The sequence below is a fragment of the Pelobates fuscus genome, chromosome 10, assembly GCF_036172605.1.
Source record: "Pelobates fuscus isolate aPelFus1 chromosome 10, aPelFus1.pri, whole genome shotgun sequence".
NCBI lineage: Eukaryota > Metazoa > Chordata > Amphibia > Anura > Pelobatidae > Pelobates > Pelobates fuscus.
In genome coordinates this window covers 80,034,532-80,040,531 of record NC_086326.1, presented here as the reverse complement: position 1 = coordinate 80,040,531, position 6,000 = coordinate 80,034,532, and positions in this window count along the sequence as shown.

The window sequence follows — 6,000 nt, the reverse complement described above, 5'->3', positions numbered from 1 at the left end:
ACCCTAACACACATCACCCTCATACAGCACCCTAACACACATCATCCTCATGCAGCACCCTAACACACATCACCCTCATACAGCACCCTAACACACATCACCCTAACACACACAGTGCCCTAACACATCACCCTAACACACACAGCGCCCTAACACACAGCACCCTAACACAGCACACTAATGCACACACCACCCTAACACACACAGCGCCCTAACACAGCGCCCCAACACACAGCACCCTCACTCACACACACAGAACCTTCACACAGCACCCTAAAACACACACACACACACACATCACCCTCACACAGCATCCTAACACACACAGCACACACCTCACACACCCAAAGCAGCCCCAAACATGCTGCACCAAGCACACACACAAAGCAACCCCCAAACACGCTGCACCACGCACACACACACACAATACTACACACCAAACATATATGTATATATACTACAGAACCCCTCACACACATACTGCACCCCTAAACACATTAAATTCCAGACAAACACTAGATTCCTACCCAACTCTACAGATATACACACACTAGATCTCTATATACACTCTGAATCCTCTACACACGCACACACACATACACTCACTAGATCTCCTATACACGCTCCTGAGTCCTTCAAACACACACTAGATCTCCTACACACAGACGCTGCACCACCTACACACACTACATTTCTGACATACACACTCTGGATCCCCATGCACAAACTAGATTCTATTTAAGCAAACACATAGTGTCTCCATAAATGGAATACAGTGAGTATCCCAATTATGGAAACCACTGAGACAAGTTTCAAGCAAACACAACGCAAGCATGTTATTAAATTTGCTTGCACTGTGCAGAAAAAATACAGGGCCCTTTTCTCATGCCCTGGAAGAGCATTGGACCAACATGCTCACTGAGATGGGGCGTGCTTGTCATTGGGGATGACAAAACACACCCTATCTGGCCCCGCCCCCTTTTCAGTGGGCTGCTGTGAAACAAAAATGCCCGGGCTGAATTTTTTCCCCAGTCCGGGCCTGTCTGCCATATAGTAGGTAAATCACTTTTATTTCTGTTTATGCAGGCCTAGCCACACCTCCACAAGTTCACAGGCAGTGCAGAAGATTGGTAGCCTTGGATTATGTCATTGATAAGATGCTTAAAGGAGCTATTAGAATATTTTATTTTAGGTGTTATGGTTTACTGCAGGTGAAGCTGCAATGCTTGAGGAAGTAAGCTATCTCATATGTTTTGGTTTTTTTTTATTTAATTTTATTTGCAGCATTTAAGGCAAACTTATTACAGAATCATGTACAATACAATTTGAATAATAATGTCCCATTGCATCCTAAATAACCAACCATAGCTCCTTGTTTTGGGGGGATGGGGGTAGGTTGTTGTTGTCTTTTAAACAGAGAAAACATAGTAGTAAACCTTAGTGAATGATGGCATAGTCTTCTAGCTTCATAAAAATATGACTATGATGAGGTGACGTAAGGCCTGACCATCGGTATATTAGAGTTTCTCACTTGGAGGTAACTAGGGGAAAGGGGATGTTACATCTTGGAGAAACACTAATTCGCATAAATAACTAAAGTGTGGTGTTGGTAGTCACAGATTTCCAGGTTATAAAGGCCCGCATTGGTGTAAAGGGGTCAGGTTCCGGTGTTTAAAGTGGAGAGTAGAGAGTTGGTACATGCTAGAGTGGCATATCACAAGTCACCGTGAAGTGCGAGAGGTGTGTGTGTCAGTAGAGGGAAGTCCAAGAGTGTCATCTTGCGGCACGGGACATGTATGTGTTGAAGTGTGTGACGGACCGCCTGGCACTCCGACCGGGTGCCTCCAACACTCGATGCTCCTAGTGCTCACCGAGTACTTCCAGCACTCCACCAGACACCATCAGCACTGTATTCCCCACTTCCAGCGTTACAGCTTGGTTGGGGTCTCGCTGTCCTCCACCCACCCCGGACCCAAGACCAGGATCCAGCTTCCAGTGGGTAGACCTCTCCTAGTCCAGAGAGCAAAGCAGGCTGCTCTTACAAGAGCAAGTGATTATGATCCCAGGGGAGTATAGTGATATAGCAATCCCCAGGGTAGATACAGCCGTTTCCCCCACACATGAGATGGCACTCTATGTTGAGGCTAAGCAGGAACTCATTTATTGGCAGCCACAACTGGCCTTATATTCAGGTCCCCATGCAAGGGGCACTCCCCCCTGGACCTGAAGGTAGACTATAGTAAAAACATACACACAATTACATTGGCTCTCAGTTCCAGGACACACCCATACAAAATATGTCAAGCCCTCCCCTGTGCCTGGGAGATAATTTCTTGAGTACACAAACATATAATTAAATTATCTCTCAGTACAAGAAACATGCAATACAAAAACACCCCAAAAGTACCCCTAAAACACATGGAAACTCCATAAAAGTCATAACCCCCAACATATTCAAAAATCACCCAGATCGGTTCAGGGGTTCGGAATTTCCATGGAAGTTATAATTTTGACCAAAAGGTAATATGGTGTACAGGGAGTGCAGAATTATTAGGCAAGTTGTATTTTTGAGGATTAATTTTATTATTGAACAACAACCATGTTCTCAATGAACCCAAAAAACTCATTAATATCAAAGCTGAATATTTTTGGAAGTAGTTTTTAGTTTTAGCTATTTTAGGGGGATATCTGTGTGTGCAGGTGACTATTACTGTGCATAATTATTAGGCAACTTAACAAAAAACAAATATATACCCATTTCAATTATTTATTTTTACCAGTGAAACCAATATAACATCTCAACATTCACAAATATACATTTCTGACATTCAAAAACAAAACAAAAACAAATCAGTGACCAATATAGCCACCTTTCTTTGCAAGGACACTCAAAAGCCTGCCATCCATGGATTCTGTCAGTGTTTTGATCTGTTCACCATCAACATTGCGTGCAGAAGCAACCACAGCCTCCCAGACACTGTTCAGAGAGGTGTACTGTTTTCCCTCTTTGTAAATCTCACATTTGATTATGGACCACAGGTTCTCAATGGGGTTCAGATCAGGTGAACAAGGAGGCCATGTCATTAGATTTTCTTCTTTTATACCCTTTCTTGCCAGCCACGCTGTGGAGTACTTGGACGCGTGTGATGGAGCATTGTCCTGCATGAAAATCATGTTTTTCTTGAAGGATGCAGACTTCTTCCTGTACCACTGCTTGAAGAAGGTGTCTTCCAGAAACTGGCAGTAGGACTGGGAGTTGAGCTTGACTCCATCCTCAACCCGAAAAGGCCCCACAAGCTCATCTTTGATGATACCAGCCCAAACCAGTACTCCACCTCCACCTTGCTGGCGTCTGAGTCGGACTGGAGCTCTCTGCCCTTTACCAATCCAGCCACGGGCCCATCCATCTGGCCCATCAAGACTCACTCTCATTTCATCAGTCCATAAAACCTTAGAAAAATCAGTCTTGAGATATTTCTTGGCCCAGTCTTGACGTTTCAGCTTGTGTGTCTTGTTCAGTGGTGGTCGTCTTTCAGCCTTTCTTACCTTGGCCATGTCTCTGAGTATTGCACACCTTGTGCTTTTGGGCACTCCAGTGATGTTGCAGCTCTGAAATATGGCCAAACTGGTGGCAAGTGGCATCTTGGCAGCTGCACGCTTGACTTTTCTCAGTTCATGGGCAGTCATTTTGCACCTTGGTTTTTCCACACGCTTCTTGCGACCCTGTTGACTATTTTGAATGAAACGCTTGATTGTTCGATGATCACGCTTCAGAAGCTTTGCAATTTTAAGAGTGCTGCATCCTCTGCAAGATATCTCACTATTTTTGACTTTTCTGAGCCTGTCAAGTCCTTCTTTTGACCCATTTTGCCAAAGGAAAGGAAGTTGCCTAATAATTATGCACACCGGATATAGGGTGTTGATGTCATTAGACCACACCCCTTCTCATTACAGAGATGCACATCACCTAATATGCTTAATTGGTAGTAGGCTTTCGAGCCTATACAGCTTGGAGTAAGACAACATGCATAAAGAGGATGATGTGGTCAAAATACTCATTTGCCTAATAATTCTGCACTCCCTGTATACTGCGCCCCAAAAAATTATACGTACATAGACCTTCAGGGGGTACAATACTTTGGACCTCAGGATAATAAAAGGAGACAATAATGGTACAGTACAATATGATAAAGTTCAGATTCTACAGATAGTAGCTGTAAGAAAACCACTCACACTTGATAGAGCTATTTTAGAACTCTGCTGTATTGTGCGTGGACGGTGTAATCCCCATCTAAGGATATATGGTCGAATAGGTGGTGCTGGTCCTCCAGGCAGAAATAAGGGTATGCGTGGTATATATGAAAGCAAAAGAGCAAGAGAACTCCAATGGTGTAGCAAGTACTACTACATAGAATTAAAGAAGAAGTAATGTACTTACATTTTGTAGAGCAAGACAATTTTGACCAATCGTGCACATGGTCCTATGCCCAAAACAGTTCCAGGGAAATAGGGCCAACAGTCGCTATCTCTTTATGGAGTACAAAAATACATAAATCACATTAGTTTTTAAAGGGCCCATAGTCCTGGAGCAGGAGGCTGGCAAGCAGGCTTCTGCAAAAGCCCGTGGCGAGGTTCTGTTCGCCACAGAGTGGAACGATGTGAGTTCTTTCATGCCTTTGAAGTCCTCTACTCTGCGTCACCATTCCGCTGCCGTGGGTATCTGTGGGGATCTCTAGTAGAGAGGGATGAGGGTTTTGGCAGCTAGCAATAGGAATGGGAGACATCTATGCAACTTTGCAACGGAGGTCTTCGTATAGAATAGCAAGATCTCCGCCGGAGTGCGTGAGACCTGGCAACCCCCAGCCTCTTCTATTAAAGGGAGGATGTTGTTTAAGTGGGGGGTAATGCCACCAGATATGTGTCATTGTCCCTATGTCTGCTCCACATCTCCAGCATGAATCTGGGATGGCTGAGTTCCATCTAGGTAGTTTATCAGGTGTATGGTACCACCTTGTGAGAAATTTAAGGCAAACTTTGAGATGTTTGGCTCGTATGTTTGTTTATAAAATGTGTGTTTAGTGAGCAAATGGTGAGCTCTGTTGTCAAGAGGTTCTTTAAAGGGACATGCATCACTTGACAATTATTTTTTTTAAACCAGCAAGCAAACACTTTTAAACAAATATACAAACCAAAATAAAGCAAGAAAACCTTTGAAAAGTATGTAATAAAAATAATTAACTATAAACTTGTTCACATTGCATTATTGGGCACGCCTCTTAGTTTGGGCAGATTATTTAGCCTCTCTCCATCTTGCCTACCCAACTCAGTTTCAGACAAGTCTGATCCCAGAGATATGGTATTTATTCAGTAGATACACTTACAATCTGATTTTTGGGTCCGAGAGATATGCTGTATAGGTAGATGGTGTCTGGAATTTAAAAACAGTAGCAAAGTTACTAAGTTACTATTGGTATATCTATGGGTACACATGATATGTTCACTTTGCCCTTGAAAGCACAGGTTGTGCATTGTTTAACCCCTTAAGGACACATGACATGTGTGACATGTCATGATTCCCTTTTATTACAAAAGTTTGGTCCTTAAGTAGGTGGCAATTCTTTGACTCATGTTCACCCAACAATGGGCCCATTTTTTCCTGCAAATATTGGTTAATGTATAGTTTATTTTAACTAATGTCACAGATTCCTGTGTGTATGGTCTCTGATGTCGACTTGAGGTATAGATGACATTTTCTTGTATGCCACCTAATAGGTTAAATCTGATTTTGTTTGCCTTATAGCCTTAGGAATGTGCTGCTATTCACTTAAATTCCTAAATAAAAAAATCTGCCCCTTTCATAAATGTTACCCCTTTCAATTTTTCTTAAAAAGGTGAACAAATAAATGATAAATTAAAATTGTGTACATTTACATTGATGTTTTAGCTTACATTTATGTGATATCTGTAGATCCTATGTTTTAAATACCTGTAAAGTTTTAT